We start from the raw sequence: 20756 nt of genomic DNA, 5'->3' as shown, positions 1-20756 counted from the left end.
CCCTCCGGCCAAAAAATCACACTCCCACAAAATATTACGAGAGAGTTTCGGGAATTCTACGCAGCCCTCTACAACCTTCAGACCCCAGCCCCCCTACAAGCGCAGATAGAAGATTACTTGACCAGCTCAGGTATGCCCCAGCTCTCCGCGGAGACAGGCGAACAGCTGGACGAACCCATCACCATAGAGGAGATACGCTCCGCTATCGGAGTCACTAAACTAGGGAAAGCCCAGGGACCGGACGGACTCACTGCACAGTACTATAAGACCCTACTCCCATCCCTGGAGACATTTATGCACAAACTCTTTAACTCAATAGGCTCGAATACCACCTTTCACTGTGACACATTGGTGGCACATATCGCAGTGATACCCAAAGAAGGGAAGGACCCGACCATGTGCGGGAACTATAGACCGATCTCCCTACTCAACGTGGATCTAAAAATTTTTACTGAATTACTGTCTAACAGGATCCAGATTCACCTTCCCTCCCTGATCCATTTGGATCAGGTTGGATTTGTCCCAACTAGGGAGGCGCGGGACAATACAATTAAAGTCCTCAACCTTCTACATGTGGTTAATAAGACCAAGATACCATGCGTTTTCTTAAGCACGGACACGGAGAAGGCCTTTGACAGGGTGAACTGGCGATTTATGTCCTCTGTGCTCAAGCATATAGGATTGGGCAACACCATGTTGCAATGGATAAGCTCAATCTATGATGGCCCTTCAGCGCGTGTTCGGGCCAATGGGGTCCTGTCAGACTCCTTTGGAATCAAGAACGGAACGCGCCAGGGATGCCCATTATCCCCGCTCCTTTTCGCCCTGTCACTGGAACCGTTTTTGCGTACCGTGCGAGCTAACCCAAGCATTACTGGGGTGGGTATGGGAGACTCACAACAGAAGATTGCAGCGTATGCAGACGACATGCTGTTTTCAATTACCGACCCAAAGGTTTCTCTCCCAAATTTACTGAATGAATTCAGAACATACGGTAAACTCTCAAATTTGAAAATTAATTTCAGCAAGTCTGCAGCCATGGGCATAGGAGTCCCCCAACGTCTCCTCACAGACCTCCAAGCTAGTTTTAAATTTAAATGGACTGACTCGGCCCTGAACTACCTGGGCACCTTTATCCCCCCCAAAATATCCCAGGTCTTCTCCCTCAATTTCCCCCCGCTGTTGGGTGTTGTTCGAACCCTACTTGCCAAATGGCACACGGGACTTCATTCCTGGATTGGTTGGGAGATGCAATATCCTTAAGATGTGCATCCTCCCCAAGTTTCTATACCTTCTACAGGCCCTTCCAATCCAAATCCCCTCTAAGTACTTTGACCAGACCAGAGCCCTGTTTTTTGATTTTATATGGGCGCATAAGAGGCCTAGACTTAACAGGCGACAGCTCATGTTGCCCAAACAGTTTGGCGGACTGGCTGTCCCAGACCTCCGTAAATACCACCAAGCGACACACCTGACCTGACTTATCGTCTGGAATCGCCACCAAATCACTAAATTATGGACCCGACTTGAACAAACCCAGTGCCCGATACCCTTGACTAGGGCCCCTTGGTGTCACAATTTCCTACCAAAAGCTGTGAAGAACCATCCTCTGATAGGTACGACCACGCGACTCTGTTCCATTCTCTTAACCCGCTCCTGCCTTGCATCTCGGCATTCCCCGCTACGCCCAATTCTGGGCACCCCGGAGTTTACCCCGGGATACACGGACCCTATCTTCCGCTCACTGAAGGCATCTGGCCTCTACCAAGCCTCCCATTTCGTGATAAACGGACAATGGGCATCCGCGGGTGATCTCATGAATCCAGGAGGCCCCTTCCGTCTAGACTATTGGAGGGCTCTCCAACTCGGCCACTTTCTTAAATCGATACCTCCACCCAATAGTACTGACCAATCGTTAACCGTTCTCGATACCATGTGCTCGGAAGAGGGTGTTCTGCCACATACCCTCTCTGCCACCTACCAATTGCTGATTGAACCCTCAGGTAACCACCAACTGAGTTGCCTAAGTGCGCCTTCACGACGCGTCAAGCGCAAAATATCCTTCACTTTACGTACAGATCCTCCATCTGCACAAAAACTCAGGAGACCAATTACAAAATAGTCACCACATGGTATAATACCCCTGCGAAATTACAGAAAATCTTCCCTTCCTCTTCGGACAGGTGCTGGAGGTGTCAGGCAGAGAGGGGAACACTCCTCCATGTTTTCTGGACCTGCCCTGGTCTGGAGCAGTTCTGGAAAACCGTACAGCTTACGATACAGAGGTTTACTGAACGCCCTGTATTGGCAGACCCAGCGCTTTACCTACTCCATGCCTCTACTAGCTCGCGCAAGACCTACAAAAAATCGCTGATTCCCCACTTACTGGATGCGGCCAAAGCCTGCATCCCCTTGTGCTGGAAGTCTACGCAACCTCCAACTACTAGCTTAAGAAGGTGGAGGAGATCAAAAAAATTGAAGATTTAATTCTAACGGCCCGCCATCGAAGCGAACAGTTTACCAAAACATGGTCCGCTTGGAACATGTTTATCTTCTCAGATGAAGGACGGGCCCTTTTGGAGAATGACCCGTCGGATTAGAACATCTCTTTTGGGACAGTTTGTTACTGGAACTGGAGGGTGATCGATGGCGGGAGGTACTGACCTGCACCCACGACTAGAGCTGGATGCGTTGGCTGCGCCCCTGGTCCCCCCCCCTCCCTTACTCTCCCTCTGACGTCCCCTCCCCCCCTCTTTCATGCTCTCCCTCCTTCCCTTTTTTTCTTTTCCTTTCCCTCTCTGCTTCTTCTATCTGTGGCACGCAGCTTGGATGTGGGGATCCTATTGAGAACCTCATAGCCTAGGCTGCTCTGCTTTTACACAAAAATAAGGAACGAGACTTGCGGAACCATCCAGTGGTACAGGAAGCCCCTAGGCAGAAGGATACCTCCTACTACAGCATGGTTGAGACCCATAGAAATTGTTACATTTTCTCACTTTGGTGAAACTCAGGGCCCCAGGTGAGCTTGGGGGACGCCTTAGAGACTAAATGTTCTTTAATGATATTTGCACACCTCATATGGGTTACGGGGGTTTTCTCAGTTCATTGCATACCATGATGCCCTGTGTGCCTATTTCTTATGGATGTTGTATTTCATGTGTCCTTGTCCTTGATATAAATAAAAGATTTGAAAAAAAAAAGAAAGGGACTGGAGAATGTGTGTTTAGACCCCTGACATCTCACCAAAGCCCCCCAAAAATAAAAATAAAAATAAAATTAAAAGTTAAAAAATACAGACACCATCAACTGCCACCCACCCCCCAACCCCTTCCCCAGAAGCACTGTAAAAAAAATTGAGAAAGTGATTTAAATAATATTTTGCTAAGGGTGGTGGGGGGGTACATTTGCGGGCACAAAGCGCCACCTCACTGAAATGAGTTTTTGCAGGTTGGGATGTCTGAATGCCTATTCCATTTACCCGATCATAAGCTTATAGGAGCAGAAAAGAGGTCCTTTTCCAGTACTGGCCTGACCACCTGCAGGCCCTTTTGTACATAATACTGTACTTAAAGTGGTGTTCTGAATGAAATGTTACTTTTTAGATATAAATCCCCCTATAATATAATAATAATATGATTACCTAGCATGCACCTCCAGATCTCACACATGCTCAGAGCAGCACGAGCAGTGTAATAGGTTGTAGATCGGGTTTCCATAGCAACAGCAGTGTCAGAGGAAGTTGCTGCCCCTCAGCTATGGAACCCCCCCCCCCTCCAGGAAGCAGGAAGTTAATCTACATTTACAAAGATTATAAATCTAGATATATAAAAATCTCCTGTAAAAGGTAATTACTTTATAAAAGATGCTAATTGTAAATTATATCCCTTGTTTCCTGTCACATCATGGCAGCATACACTCTAGGTTGTGACTCCGCCCCCACAACCTGATAGGACCACATAGCTATAAGATAACGATACAGCCCCCGCCCAGGTATTTTCTTATTTTTCCTCACCTGTTGGACCGCATGGATCATCACCCTCTTACCGCTTCGCCCCAGCCAGGTTCTAGCCTTTCCTGGGTGTACCGTCCTTGCCCCGTACAGCCTCTAAAGGAAGCTAAATGGAAGGAACCCCACTCTGGTGACCTCAGGGGTATTTTAAGGCCGCGTAAACACGCGCGGACTGTTCGCCCAACCTTGTCCGCTGAACAGTGTTTGGGCGGACAGTACGCTCGTGTGTGGGGCTTCAGCGGACAGTTTCAGCGGACAGTTGGACGAACAAGGTCTTACGGAAATTCCGAAAAACTGTCCGCTGAAACAAGGTTTCAGCGGACTGTTCGCTCGTGTGTAGGCTTGTTCGGCCAACTAAGTCTCGCGCATGCTCAGAAAGGATTTCCACGTCGGAAGGTTGCATTGCAGTGTATAGGACGTCGTATTTTTCGTCCCGTCGTACATGCCGTTCACGTCATCGTGCACGGTTTCAGCAAACTGTTCGTCCGTCGTGTGTGGCCATGTCCGTCCATGCTAAGTTTGAGCGGACTGTTTGCCGAAACTGTTGGACGGACAAAGTTGGGCGAACAGTCCGCGCGTGTGTACGCGGCCTTACTTTTTCTCCACAGCACCTTTAAAAGCCTTATTAGGCTCAAGAATTGTCACTGCAGCCATACGAGTAAGCCTTAAACAGGCTGAAGGCATGTCAGTACCTTAACTTGTAAGCCTTAAAGCTTTAAACAGGCTTTGTTACCTATGGTCTCTAGCCTTTGTTTCAGTATCCCTGTGCCTTTTTCCTCTTTTCTTGAAGGTTCGTCTGGCCTCTGTAGTCCCACAGCTCTGCCGCCGCTTGCCGTGTGTCCTGGCGCCTCCGCGCATGCGCAGTATGCAGTTTGGGCATCTCTCTTAATTTTTCTCCAGCTTCCAAAATGGCGCCAGCCGCCGCACAGCACTACTGTGCATGCACGAGCGGGACGTGATTCCAGCACCAAATTTAAAGGGGAGAACTGTTTCTTCACCTGTCACTGCCTTCTCCTATAGCAGAAATGTTCGTTTTTTTGCTCCATCTCGTTTCAGCTGCTCCTGCATCTTTCTTAGGCTTCCTCTATTCCCTATTCATGGAGACCACTGCCCCAGCAGATCACCATCAGCCTGATAGGTAAGAGGGGAGGACTGATTGGTAAGTAAGATTGAAAAAGAGAGCAGGATACCACTAATGCTACCTAAATGGTTAGCCCCGGCAGGTCCTCAGGATCTTCTAGATCAAGGCGCAGAGAGTCCTGGTCACAGATGCAGCCACTCACACCATGGGAGGAGTCATTCAGGCCGCAAAGGGAGTCGCAGGAAGAGTGACTCCAGGTCCCGTTCAGGACATGGCCACTCCCACCGCAGAAGATCTCCTGCACACAGGCATCATTCGCCAGCACAGCACTCACGTCCATCCAGAGGTGCTTGCTGGATATGCGGGGACTTGGCTCTTCCGGACAAGCTGGCTTGTCACAGGTGCTATGATGAAGCCACTAGAGGAAAGGAGCAAGAGCCCAGAGAGCTTACGGATGTTTTTACCCCAGGTTTTGCTCCTGACACAGTGTTATCACTACCAAGTGCCTCACCTGCTCCCCCGAGTACATCCAGGGAGCAAGATTCCCCGTCGGATGATGAGGATCTAGAAGCGTCAGCGGGCTTTGACTTTTCACTAATTGAGCCTTTCGTTAAATCTGTAAAGGAGGCCATAAACTGGGAGGAACCCCAGGAGGCTCAGCAGAAGCAAAGAAAATACTTTCCAAATCTCAAGAAGGAACCTGAAGCTTTCCCATTCATTGAGGAACTAGAAGAGCTAATCAAGGAGGAGTGGCTAAAGCCTGAGAAAAAAGCAAGCCTAAACAACAGATTGGCCAAGCTTTACCCTCTTAAGGAGCCTAAAGTAAAATCTCTGGTCTCCCCTCCTGTAGTTGATGCATCCCTTATGCGCCTAGTCAGGCACGTGACACTCTCTATTGAGGATGCCGTGACTTTCAAGGACGATAGGAAAATTTATACAGACCTGAAAAGGACCTATCCGGCAGCAGGAGGCACTTGCAGGCCAGCCGTAGTGCTTGCAGCAGTGGGCAAAGCTATTTCCAGCTGGTCAGCTAACACGGAAAAACTTGTTTCAGAGGGTGCAGACCAGGATAGTTAGAGCCCTGCAGGAGTTAAGCCTTGCATGGGGATTTTGTGGCTAAGGCTTCTGTTGATGCAATTAGATCTGCATCTAGAGCCATGATGGCTTCCGTTATGGCCAGACGAGCTCTCTGGCTAAAACCCTGGGCAGCAGACCCGGCTTCCAGATCTAACTGATGTCGCATCCCGTTTGATGGCGAGAACCTTTTTGTAGCTAAGTTAGACTCAGCCATATCTAAGATAACTGGTGGAAAATCGGAGCTTATTCCTTCTGATAGGAAACCGAAACAGCAAAGACCCCCTACCTTCAAGCGTAACCTTCCAGATAGGTATAGAGATGCTAAGGCCTACAGGACTGGAAAAGAATATAGGGGATATTGGAAGAACCCTCAAACATCCTTCCTAAAGTCTCAGAAGCCTAGGACCCTGGCTCCCACCGAACCAAAGTCTTTTTGAAGGTGCGTCTGCCCAACCAGCTATTGTGGGAGCCAGACTCCTAAAGTTCAGGTTGGTGTTGGCGGAAATGATCAGGGATCCTTGGACGGTAGTCACCGTCCGGTTCGGGCACAGGTGGTCATTCAGGGGACGACCCCCGGGGGATCATTTTATGATTTTTATTCCCCGCTGTTTCTAGTCAGGAAAAAATCGGGAGATTTGCACCCAGTCCTAGACCTAAAGAAACTCAACCACTCTATCTGGGTGGAGTCTTTCAAAATGGAAAGTCTGGAGTCAATCATACACCCCCAGGTATAATAAATAAACCTGGGGGATTGGATGCTCTCCATAGATCTACAGGACACCTATCTTCATGTCCCTATCCACGTCTCATTCCAAAAATTTGTACGTTTTTCGGTAGATCAGAAACACTATCAGTTCGGTCCCTGAGGGAGAGAGGACTGAGAGTCCACCATTACTTGTACGACATCCTCCTCCTCTCGAGCAGCCAGGAATCTCTTATCCAGCACCAGGAGATCCTAATCTCCACTCTGCAGAGACTGGCGTGGCTAATAAACTGGGGGAAGAGCAATGCTCAACCCACCCAGAGGATGGTTTTCCTAGGAGCCAAACTGGATACCTGCTTGAATATAATACAGCTGCCTCCAGAGAAGACTTCCCTATTAATCCCTAAAGTCAGGAGAGCGATTTCAGGAAAATCCCTACCAGCCAGGGTATGCCTCAGCCTCCTAGGCTCGCTATCAGTGACCATCCCGATGGTACAATGGGCACAGTGGAACACCAGGCCTTTACAAACCTCTTTCCTTTGCCAGTGGGACAGGCTGTCTATGTCCCAACCGATCCAGATCCAGGAGGAGGTCAAGCAATCATTGCGTTGGTGAACCCACCACCGCAACTTGAGCACTTGCAAACGTATAGCCACCCCTCCACAGGAGAGGGTAACCACAGATGCCAGTCTGAGGGGATGGGAGGCACATTACCAGCCTCATGCAGTGCAGGGACATTGGCCGTTCAAAGTACAAGGCTCTGTCTCGAATGTGCTGGAAATGAGGGCAGCCTTCCAAGCCCTCCTGGCCTTCAGCTCTCACTTGAGGGAGAAGCTAGTTCTACTAAAAATGGACAACAGAGTGGCTGTCGCCTACATGAACAGGCAGGGGGGACCAGGAGCTCTTTCTTGATGCAAGAAGTCCGCCCTGTTATGGAGTGGGCGCAATTGAATCTGCTGGACCTAAAGGCAGCTTACATTCCTGGTACCGACAACATCCTAGCCGACACTCTGAGCAGAGAGTTCATTTCCAACAACAAGTGGTCCCTGAGCCCACAAGCCTTCACTCTCATCTCTCAGACCTGGGGCCCTCCGGACATAGATCTTGCCGTGACTCCAGCGAACTCGAAATGCCAGAGATTCTTGTCAAGAATCCCCTCAGCGGAAGGAACGGATTGTCTCCAGCACCCTTGGAACTTTCATCTCGGCTACATCCTCCCCTGACCCCCTCATAGCGAGATTCCTCACGAAACTCAAGAGGTCAACAGCACTGGTGCTGGCTGTGATTCCCTTTTGGCCCAGGAGGCCATGTTTCACCACTCTACTACAGCTCAACACGGCAGACCCACTTCCTCTACCTCTGTCGGACGACTTGCTCTCCCAGGGTCAGCTACTCCATCCGAATCCGGAGATGCTGTATTTGACAGCCTGAGAGGAGACTGAGAGGTCTAGGTATTTAGTTTAGTGCTGCTCCCGGAAGCAATAGATGCATTGCTCCAAGCCAGGAAGCCTACCACCAACTGTACTTATCGAAGAGTCTGAGAAAAGTTCAATTCCTTTGCCCTAGAGCAGGGTTGGGATCAATACTCTCTTTCGGCATCACAGATCCTGGAGTTCTCACAGTCAGGCTTAGACAAAGGCCTCGGTTCCAGTACTCTGAAGGTTCAGGTGTCAGCCCTATCTGCCCTGACAGGGATTAAATGGGCTCTTTACCCTCTTGTCGTTCAATTTCAGAAGGCCTGTCTCAAACTAAGACCTCCCAGAAAACTTTCCTTTCCGGCATGGGACCTATCGGTGGTCTAATGCAGCGTACACACGATCGAATTGTCCGGCATACTTAGTACGGCAAACAATCCGGCGGATAGTCCGGCGGACTTTCTACCGAACGGACTTGGCCACACACGGACACATAGAAAGTCCGGCGTTTGCTAGCGCGATGACATACAGCACGTATGACGGGACTAGAAAAAGGAAGTTCAATAGCCAGTAGCCAATAGCTTCCTTTTCGTACTTGCTTCTGAGCATGCTTCATTCTTAGTGGAACGAGCATCCTAGCATACTGACGAACGTATTGTCCGCTGAAACCCAAGTCCGGTGGAAAGATTGGACTGCAAAAATACTTTCTAAGTCCGCCGGACTTTACGCTGAGAAAGTCCGCTGAAGCCCACACACGATCAAATTGTCCGGTGAAATGTGTTTCGGCGGACTAAGAAGCCCTATCTAAAGAACCCTTCTTTCCGCTGGAGAACATTTGCCTCTGGGACCTAACGCGCAAGGTCGCATTCTTAGTGGCTATAGCATCAGCAAAAAGGGTCTCAGAAATGCAAGCCTTACTGATTAAGGAACCATACCTGGTCATTCATCCGGACAGGATAATTCTAAAACCTTCGGATCGCTTTATCCCTAAAGTAGCATCCTCGTTCCACTTTAACCAGGAAATCAACCTACCAGCTCTCATCACGGACCAAGGCGATCCTCCCCCTCTAGATGTCAAGGGCAACATACTGGAATACCTCTCGGTATCCAAATCCATTAGGAAGTCAGAAAACCTCTTCATCATTCTACATGGCTTTAGGAAAGGTCAAGCAGCGTCAGCCCACACCATCACATCATGGCTAGTGAAAACCATTGAGAAAACGTATTCGTCAAGTGCTTTGAAAATCCCTAAGGACTTAAGGGCACTTCCCACCAGGGCAGTGGCTACCTCATGGGCAGCCTATTGTAGGGTCTCAGTGGAAACCATCTGCAGGGCAGCCACATGGTCCTCTAGGAATACCTTCATATCTCACTACAAGGTGGACTCAGCACGGCTATCAACTGGGGAATTAGTAAAATCCGTTATCCAAGCCAATTCTTCTATTCCTTGCTAATAAACCTTTACGTTGCATCTCCCACCCAGTCTGCGAGTTACTCTCCAGAGTGTATGCTGCCATGATGCGACAGGAAACCGGAAAATTGTATGCTTACCTTTCCGTAATTTTCCTTTCCTGTCGCATCTTCATGGCAGCATACAATGGAAGGTGACCCATGGAAGGTGATCATATATACAGAGAATACCTGGGTGGGGGCCATATTGTCATCTTATAGCTATTTGGTCCTATCAGGTTGGGGGGGCGGAGTCACAACCCAGAGTGTATGCTGCCATGAAGATGCGACAGAAAAGGAAAATTACGGAAAGCTAAGTATACAATTTTCCAGTTTCTGTGCAGCTATAGATGTAGATAAAATATCTGTCATGGTTATGCAATAGAGTTTGTCTGCTTACCTGTCTCCATGTGTTCATTTCTAGAGACCAGCAGACCCTCACCTGACTGCTTTTATAATCCATCCTCTGGCATGGCTCCACCCTAGCTCCTATCAGAGAACTCTATATTAACCTGTGCACTGCAAGCCAACCCTGCTGATCAACCTTTGTGTGTTAGCTTCCTGTTACCTGCTGTGTGGTCTGCTGTTATTCCGTTACCGACTTTCGCGTGTCCTTGACTATCCCTGTTTGCCTGTGATCCTGACCTTTTGGCGTGTCCCTGACTATTCCTGTCTGCTTGTGGCCCCGACCTTGGCTTTGTCCCTCACCATCCCTATCCTCTTGTTGCCTACTGTGGGTGTGAGCTGGGGGACCCTGGGGGTCGCGACCTGGAGCCAGTTGCAGCCAAGTCCATCCTCACCACTAGAGGCTCTGGTGAACACCTGCTGGCTCTTAGACTCCGCGCCCCAGGGAATCCTATGCTCTAACCCCGGTGGGATCCATCTTGGTGTTCTGGCGGTCCTGCCTTCCTATCACCTTGACCCCCGTCTGCAGCAGTCAGCCGTAGGGTGCACAACCTTGCGATGCACTCCTAATCCCTACGGTGTGCATCTGTCACCTGGCCTCAAGGTGACCTGACAGTTTGATCAGCCATGGACCCAGCTGACGTGCCGCTTCCTGCAGTCGATCCTTTGCAGGGCATACTTCGGAGACTCGAGACCCAGGAATCTAATCAGACTCAGGTGGTGCGATTCCTTCAAGATCTGGCTTCCTGCTTCGAGCAGCTACAGGCTTCCTTGGGAACCCCGAACCTGCAGCCTCAAGTACAGTCTGCACCTATCGCACCAGTCGCATCCACGCATTCATTATTACTGCCAGCTCCGTCCCGTTTCTCTGGGGATTCCAAGGCCTGCAGCAATGCATCATTCATTTTGAGCTCCAGCCTCAAAACTTCCTGTTTGATCGGGCAAAGGTAGCCTATATAATTTCCCTCCTCTCCGGTGAAGCTTTGGCCTGGGCTGCTCCCCTGTGGGAGAAAAATGATCCGGTGGTTTCCAGCCTGTCCAACTTCTTGAAGCTCTTTCGTAATATCTTCGAGGAGCCAGCTCGGGTTTCTTCTGCGGCTAGTGCCCTTTTACACCTTCGCCAAGAATCCTGTTCAGTGGGACAATATGCACTTCAGTTCCATATCCTCACAGCTGAATTGAGCTGGAACAATGAGGCCCTGGTCGCAACCTTTTTACATGGCCTCTCTGACCGAGTGAAGGACGAATTAGCAGGAAGAGCTATCCCCGCCGGTCTGGACGATGTAATTTCCTTATGCAATCAGATTGACATTAGTTTCCAGAAGAGGTCCTTAGAAAAAAGACGCCAGCACCCCCTAGGTCCTAGTCAGCCTGAACTTTTTTCCCGTCGCCCTGTGGAGCATCCTCTGTCTGCTGAGGAACCCATGCAGCTGGGCCGGACCAGACTAACCCCCAAAGAATGTGCTAGACGCAGAACTCTGGGCTTGTGTCTCTATTGTGGGGGCAAGGGTAATTTTTGTGACTCCTGCTCGCTTCGTCCGGGAAACGCTCGGGTCTAATACATTTGGAAGGTGGAGTATTGGACCCAGAAACATCATCTTCTCGTCTTCTTCTTCCGGTGTTCCTCCATGTAGGCACTTCTCCCCAATCGGTCCTAGCATATCTGGACTCTGGGGCTGCCGGCAATTTTATGGACTGGAGAACTGCTTCTTCTATGAAGCTTACCCTTTCTCCCATCGCTACTCCACTGGTAGTCTTGGCAATTGATGGAACTGTGCTCCCAGGGGGCCCTATCCGTTTTCAGACACTACCTGTTAGGATGTCGGTAGTGATACTCCACCAGGAGTGGATCTCCTTCCTCATCCTACCCAAGGCCTCTACCCCCATTGTATTGGGCCTTCCTTGGCTACAGCTCCACTCGCCACATGTGGACTGGGTCTCTGGGCAGATCCTGGCTTGGGGTCCTTCGTGTTCCTTGTCCTGTCTTCTCAAGGTGACCCCCAAGGGGAAACTTCCCATTGCTACCACATCTGTATCGTCTGATCTTCCCGCGGCATACAGCGATTTCCGGGATGTGTTCTGTAAGAAGTCTGCTGAGGTGCTTCCTCCCCACAGATCTTTTGACTGTGCTATTGACCTTTTCCCTGGAACAACCCTGCCCAGGGGTCATACCTACCCTCTGTCCATTCCAGAGACCCAGGCCATGTCTGAGTATGTCGCCGGGAATCTGGAGAGAGGTTTCATCCGGAAATACTCATCACCTGCAGGAGCAGGGTTCTTTTTCGTTGCCAAAAAGGATGGTGCCCTCAGACCTTGCATCGACTATAGAGGTTTAAATGCAGTGACTATCAAAAACCGAAATCCCTTACCCCTAATATCTGAGCTATTCGACAGGTTGAAGGGGGCTTCCATTTTCACTAAGTTGGATCTCAGAGGTGCATACAATCTCATTTGAATACAGGAAGGTGACAAATGGAAGACCGCAGTTAAACTTAGGGACGGGCATTACGAATACCTGGTTAAGCCTTTTGGTTTGTGTAATACTCCAGCTGTGTTCCAGAACTGTCAATTAGATATTCAGGGATCTACTGTACCAGTTTGTTGTCATCTATCTGGATGATATTCTTATCTTTTCCGAAAATCTGCCTGCTCACAGAAACCATGTACGCACCGTACTTCAGCGCCTTAGAGAGAACAATCTCTATGCCAAGATGGAGAAATTCCGAGGTACTGTTTCTGGGATGTTTTGTTTCTAGTGCGGGTCTACGCATGGATCTTGGAAAGGTCCCAGCCATTACCAACTGGCCCCTTCCCGCTAGCCTCAAGGCCACACTGCGCTTTCTTGGCTTCACAAATTATTATAGGCAGTTCATAAAGAATTACTCTTCCATTGCTGTGCCTATTATCGCTTTGACCAAGAAGGGTGCGAATACCAAGGACTGGCCTCCCGAGGCTGTCTCTGCATTTCACGATCTGAAACAGGCCTTTGTCTCTGGACCTCTCTTGAGGAGACCAAATCCTGGGGACCCATTTTTTATTGAAGTAGACGCTTCTTCGATGGGGGTGAGAGCTGTGCTTCTTCAGTTCTTTGAGAAGAAACGTCAACCATGTGCGTTCTTCTCCAAAAAAATTCTCAGGCAGAGAGAAATTATGACATTGGTGATCGGGAACTTCTCGCAATTAAATTGGCATTGGAGGAGTGGCGTCATCTCTTGGAAGGTTCCCCTCACTACATAACGATCTTTACTGATCATAAGAATCTACAGTACCTACAGAATGCTAAACGTCTGAACCCCAGACAGGCCAGGTGGATTCTCTTCTTTTCCCATAAATTCACAAATACGTACAAACCTGGTTCCTGCAACGGTCGAGCTGATGCGCTCTCTAGGTCATTTGACACTTTGGACGAGGAGTCCAACCCTGATCCTGAGCAGATCATTCCTACCTCATGCATTGTTGCCCATTCTACCACCCTGGAATCAAAAATTCCTCCTGGTAAGACCTTTGTTCCCACGGAGCTAAGGACTAAGATCCTTCATTGGGGACATGATTCCAAGGTGGCAGGTCATGCTGGGTTCCTTCGATCCTTCCTGCTCATCAGTCGTCACTACTGGTGGCCTAATCTCCGCTCGGATGTTAAAGACTATGTTAAGGCATGTCACGTCTGTGCTCAGTCTAAATCTTCCACTCACGCCCCTGTTGGTCTTCTCATGCCCTTGCCCATTCCTAAGGAGCCCTGGTCTCATATCACCATGGATTTTATCACTGATCTTCCACTGTCGGAGAATAATACGGCCATTTGGGTAGTAATCGATCGGTTCTCCAAGATGGCTCATTTTGTTCCTCTTCCTGGTCTCCCTTCTGCCCCTGCCTTGGTTCCCATTTTTGTACGAGAGATTTTCCACCTTCATGGTGTTCCTTCTCATGTCGTTTCGGACAGGGGTGTGCAGTTTACTTCTCATTTTTGGAGAGCCTTTTGCAAATCCCTCGACATTACCTTAGATTTTACCTCTTCTTATCATCCCCAATCCAATGGCCAGACTGAGAGAGTTAATCAGGAGTTGGAGGTCTTTCTCCGTACCTTGGTCTCTGCCCATCATGATGATTGGGCATCACTATTACCGTGGGCTGAGTTCTCCCACAATAATCATGTCAACATCAGTTCTCAGAAAACACCCTTTGTCACTGTTTATGGAAGACATCCTCAGCTTCCTCTTCCTATGACTTGTTCTTCTGACATTCCAGCTTTGGCTACTGTTCAGGAATCGTTCAATTCCATGTGGGCTGACGTTCATGATTCCCTCCAGAAAGCTGCCAACAAATTCAAGAGTTTTGCTGACCGTCGCAGGCGTAAGCCACCTTCTCTTCAGCCAGGAGACAAAGTCTGGCTCTCCACCAGGAACATCAAACTCCGGGTTCCTTCTCTCAAATTTGCTCCAAGATTCATTGGTCTGTACACCATCAGAATTGCCCAATCAAATTCCCCCATCATACTGCCACCATCAATACTGCCCCATCATGCTGCCACCATCATACTGCCACCATCAAAACTGACCCATCAAATCTTCCCCAGCTTTCTTTTGGTGGTATTTAATTACAGCTGGGAGTTTTATTTTTTGCTAAACAAACAAAAAAAGATGCAAAAAAATCATGTTTCATAGTTTGTTCTAAAATTTTGCAAACAGGTAATTTTTCTCCTTCATTGAAATGCGCTGACGAGGCGGCACTGATAGGCTGCACTGGTGGGCACTGATAGGCTGCATTGGAGGGCACTGATAGGCACAGTTAAGGCGGCACTAATAGGCACAGATGAGGCAGTACTGATGGGCACAGATAAGGTGGCACTGATGGGCAAATATGGGCACAGATAAGATGGCACTGATGGGTGGCACGGATGGGTGGCACTAAGGGGCACTTATAGGTACCACTGATAGATGGGACTAATGGGCACTGATAGGTGGCTCTGATAGGTGGCACTGCTGGGCACTGATGGGCACTGGTAGATGACACTGATGGGCATGGATATGTGGCACTGGGGTGCAGCACTGTTGTTGAGGCAGATTGTGATCACTCTTAGGTGGCACTGTGGGCACTGATAGGTGGCACTGTGGGTACTGATGGGTGGCACTGTGGGCACTGATGGGGGGCACTTTTTTATTATTTAGGTGGCACTGGCAGGGGGCAGGTGGGCACTGATAAGCTGGCCATGATCGGGACTGATGTCCCGATCATGGCCGCCGTTGATCAGCTTTTTAAGCCGATCATTTTTAAAAATAGCCGATTACCGGCTCTGTTGTGTCACATGATCAGCTGTCATTGGCTGACAGCTGATCACATGGTAAGGGGTCAGGATTGACCCCTTGCTCCGATCCGTGATCAGGCGAGTCTCAGACTCGCTGATCACAGAGCACACCGCGTGCGCCCCTCAGGGGGCGCGCAGGCCGCTCGTGCACGGGACGACGTCAATAGATGTAGTTCCGGCAAAGCAGGTCCATGCTGTAGCCATCATTCGGTTATGGCGCGGATCTCTAGTGGTTAAAGAAACTTTAAAAAAAAATTTCCAGGGGTTAGGCAGCACCATCTTAAGTATTGTTTTCTGAGGCCGCGTACACACGGGCGGACTGTTCGCCCAACTTTGTTCGTCAAACAATCCGACAAACAATCCGCTCAAAATTTGCATGAACGGACTTGACCACACACGATGAACGAACAGTCCGCTCAAAGCGTGCGCGATGACGTGAACGGCACGTACGACGGGACGAAAAATACGACGTCCAATACACTGCAATGCAACCTTCGCCGTGTAAATCCTTTCTGAGCATGCGCGGAACTTAGTTTGACGAACAAGCCTACACACGAGCGGACTGTTCGCTCAAACCAAGTTTCAGCGGACTGTCTTACGGAAATTCCGAAAAACTTTGTTCGTCAGACTGTCCGCTGAAACTGTCCGCTGAAGCCCACACACGAGCGGACTGTCCGCCGAAACACTGTTCAGCGGACAAAGTTGGGAGAACAGTCCGCCCGTGTGTACGCGGCCTGAGTCCACAGTGGAGTGTATTTCTGCCCTTACATTGAGCACTTCCTGTACTGTTAGCCTCCTTCTCAATCCATCGTTTCTATGGCAACCCTGCTTCCCTGTTTATAGCTTACTTGTTTATTTCATAGTATTTACTTGTGCCGATGTCTAATGTTTGCCTTTGTCAGACTTATCAGCTTCAGCTGATAAGACTGCAGTAATGGCCATGTTTAGACTGTATGTCATGTCACATGGTCACATGGTGTGTAGGAGGAAGCTCTGAGTGATTAGCAGAGTTCAGTGTTGTGCCGTAGGAAGTCCTGATAATATATAGATAAGACATAGAGAGTGTGCCTTAAATCAGGAGAAATCTGGGCATGCTCAGTGACTTAATTCTACAGAACAACAAGGATTACAACAATACTAAGCAAGTAAGGTGATATCTACAAGCAGTGTTCATTAGGGTTTTTTATGCTGATTTACATTGGACAAAGTTGTGGCGAAGGGTTTACAACCAATTTAAATTGCCCCAGCAAACTACCATCAAAAATGCCCCATCAAAATTGCCCCATCATACTGCACCCATCAAATTGCTCCAATCAAAACTGCCCCATCATAATTGCCCCATCAAATCTGCCCATCATACTGCCCCGTCAAATCGCCTCATTATACTGCCACCATCAAAACTGCCCCATCATATTGACCCCAACAAAATGTCCCCATCAAATTGCCCCATCATACCGCCCCATAAAAATGCACCCATCAAATTGCCCCATCATACTGCCCCATCAAAATTACCCCATCATACTGCCCCATCAAAATTGCCCCATCATACTGCCCCCATCAAAACTGCCCCATCAAATTGTCCCATCATACTGCCCCATCAAACATACCCCATCATACTGCCACATCAAAACTTCCCCATCAAAATTGTTCTATCATACTGCCACCATCAAAATTGCCCCATCAAAATTGTCCCATCAATTTGCCCCATCATATTGCTCCCATCAAATTGCCCCATCATACTGCCACCATCAAATTGCCCAATCATTTTGCCCCATCATATTGCCCCCATCAAAACTGCCCCATCATACTTCCCTCATCAAAACTGCCCCATCAAAACTGCCCCATCAAAACTGCCCCATCAAAACTGACCCCATCATATTGCCCCATCAAATTGCTCTATCAAAATTGCCCCATCAACTTGCCCCCATCAAAACTGCCCCATCATATTGCCCCATAAAATTGCACCATCATACTGCCACCATCAAATTGCCCAATCATACTGCCCCATCAAAACTGCCCCATCATATTTCCCCCATCAAAACTGTCCCATAAAAACTTCCCCATCATTGCAATTGAAGGTGGTCTGGGGTCTTTCCATCTGAGTGCAATTCCTACCTTAGCTGCATTAACTAGATGGCATATCACCGATTTCCTATATGTTTGTAAAGGTATTTCTGTACAGTGAAGCAAAAAAAAGGCCGGATCTTCTGGGATCTGGTATGATGTAAATTTTTGAGAGATCTTTTGTACTTCTAGCCAATATTGTCTTATCTTAGGGCATTGCCAAAATATATGCATCAAAGTCCCCCGTTCCTTTTTACACCGCCAACAACGGTCAGAAGCCTCTGGAAAGAACTTACAGAGTTTTGACGGGGTATAATACCACTGCGTCAATATCTTATAATTAGATTCCTGAGTCCGCGAACAGATCGATGAGTTCAATGCCAGATATATAATCTTCCGCCGTTGTGTGGGTGAAAAAGTCTTTCCCAGGTCTTTCTCCCATTTCTCAATTCCAGGCATTTTAAAACCTTCTGGAGGGGCATTCAGCAATTCATATATCTTAGAGATTACCCGTGAAAGGGGCTCTTTCTCCTCAAAATATATCTCAAACTTTGTCAGTTGTCTTTGATAGTTCGTCGCCGGTCCTAATGTTTGAAGAAAATGTTGCAACTGTAATGCCTCCCAAAAATGTATTTCATATCGACCTCCTTGTTGCGTCAATGTGGCGATCGAAGGCCATGTTTCCAATTGTAGAAAGTGTGATGCTTGTGTATAGCCCCTTTCTATAAGCCCCTGAAATGCTCCTGGTTCCATTCCCGGTAAAAAACTAGGGTTACCCAGAATGGGAAATAGTGGTGAATTTGTTGTAGAGAATTGAGGATTTCGACAGATCTTAGCCCCTATCCGCAATGTTGGACCTATAAGTGGGTGTTTTTTAAGCAATTCTGGTAATGTTGTATAACACCAGATTGCTCTGCGTAGGGGTATTGAACTGCATTTTTGTTCTATTTCTGTCCATAATTTAGATTCTGTATGTCTACACCAGTCTATCGCTCTGCCAATGTGTACTGCCTGGTAATATTTAAACATATCTGGTACTGCCAGGCCGCCGTAGCATTTAGGAGCTCTCATGATGTTTCTATTGATCCTTGGTCGTTTGTTTGCCCATATAAATTTAGTGAAAAGAGTATCTATCTGGCGGAAAAAAGGTGTTGGAATATCTATAGGTAAGGTCTGAAATAGATATAACAGTTTTGGCAGTATGTTCATTTTTATAATATTACATCTGGCAAACCACGAGTGTAATCCCTGTTTCCATTTGTCTAATAGTACCCGAATTTCCTGTAGTAACGGGGGGAAATTTACTGTAAAAGTCTTTTCCATCTTATCTGGTATATATGTACCTAAATACTTAAGTGCTACATTCACCCATTTAAAGCTATAATTAGGCCGTATAGTCTGTTGTACCCCTATAGGCAGAGCTACCCCCATTGCCTCAGATTTTGTATAATTTATTTTTAGATTTGATATCTCCCCATATCTTACAATTTCCCCCATAAGGTTTAATAAGGAGATGTGTGGTCTGGATAGGGAAAACAAAAGGTCATCCGCATATGCTGATATTTTGTAGTTATGCCCCCCTATTTGGAGTCCCTGGATATCCGGGTTTTGTCGGATTTTATTCAATAGTGGTTCTAATGAAAGGACAAACAATAGGGGTGAGAGAGGGCAGCCCTGGCGGGTTCCATTTGAGATCTTAAATGGTTCTGAAAAAACTCCATTTACCTTCACTAAAGCCTGTGGGGAGGCAAATATCCCAGCAATCCACCGTAGCATACCCTCTCCCACCCCCATGTGTCTTAATACCGCGAACATAAATCTCCAATTGACTCGGTCAAATGCCTTTTCTGCATCCGTACTTAAAAAGACACTCTGGGTTTTTGCTAGGTTGGAAAAATGTACCAAGTTTAATACTTTGATTACGTTATCTCTCGCTTCACACGAGGGGATAAACCCTACTTGGTCCAAATGTACCAGCTGATGTAAGTGCGATTGTAGATGGGAGGCCAATATTTTAGTGAAAAGTTTTAAATCCACGTTTAGCAATGAGATCGGCCGGTAACTGCCGCACTCCGCCGGGTCCTTCCCTTCCTTTGGAATAACCGAAATATGTGCCCTAAGCATATCCGGAGGGGGTGCGGCAGTCCGGCCAAGCGCATTGAAAACCTTTACCATATGTGGGCCTAATATTGAAAAGAAGTTCCTATAATATTGTATTGTATATCCGTCCGGACCTGGTGTCTTCCCTTTTTTGACTGATTTTATTGCTACACTTAGTTCTTCAACAGTTATTGGGATTTCTAAGCTGTTACGGACCGGAGAGGGCAATCTATGAAGACCTGCTGAGGCTAAATAGTCCTCCACTTTGGCCATGGGGAAGGAAGGGGATGTCAGATTATAGAGGGCCGCATAGTATTCTTTGAACCTCTGCGCTATATCTTTGGGCATTGTAATTAGCTGTCCATTTCTTCCCTTTATATTGGGTACATAGATTGTCCTCCCCTTCTCCTTAAGCTTCCCCGCCAACACTCTACCACACTTATCTCCTAGTTCATACCCTGTTCTCTTCCCTGCCTGTATCACCGCTTTCGCCTTATAGCGGAGAAGGTCTGTCATCTGCCTCCTCAAATGTGCCAAATCTTTCCCTAGGAGTGGTGTCTGTACTTATGTTGCGTTTCAAGTTTTTGAATTTCTTCCGATATTTTTATTATCTGCGCTTCTCGTGCTTTTTTCATTTGGGAGCCCTCATCAAAACTGCCCCATCAAAACTGCCTTCATCAAATTTCCCCATCAAAACTGCCCCATCAAATTGCCTCATCATACTGTCCTCATCAAATTGCCCCATCATATTGCCCCCATCAAAACTGCCATCTATCCTTTGAGCACCAGTGATGAATAGAACTAGAAGATATCTCTCTGCTGAAGCTCTTATTTGATGTTGGGAATTGTCACATTGGACTTTCTATATTACTGTATTGTTTTTTGTTACTGATTTTGCAATATGTTATTATGTTTTTCCACTAAAGACATCACATTGTATATCTGTAACCATATCAAGATATTTATTTATCACTGTGAGTGCCATTTCCTTTCTTTCATGGTTTTCAAGTAATAGAGTATAGAAAACCTGAACTGTCTGGGGCTGTGTGTTCTCTGTCATAAGAGTTATTTAGGAGACAAGTATATCCGGGATTCTTCTGTACTTGTAATGTCATTAAAGGGATAAAAAGTGTTTATATATTTCTGAGTAA

The 20756-nt window shown here is 47.7% G+C and overlaps 1 protein-coding gene across 1 annotated transcript in view; it reads left to right on the top strand.

The window, feature by feature from the left end:
• LOC143942156 (uncharacterized) overlaps positions 1-20756 on the top strand; it is a 1285630-nt gene that overhangs the window by 239684 nt on the left and 1025190 nt on the right. The gene's annotated exons all lie outside the window — the stretch shown is intronic.

Source organism: Lithobates pipiens, unplaced genomic scaffold, assembly GCF_037356315.1.
Source record: "Lithobates pipiens isolate NorthernLeopardFrog02 unplaced genomic scaffold, aLitPip1_a1.2 Scaffold_30, whole genome shotgun sequence".
Lineage (NCBI taxonomy): Eukaryota > Metazoa > Chordata > Amphibia > Anura > Ranidae > Lithobates > Lithobates pipiens.
The sequence above is the reverse complement of the archived record's forward strand: the minus strand, read 5'-3'. Positions and strand labels throughout refer to the sequence as shown.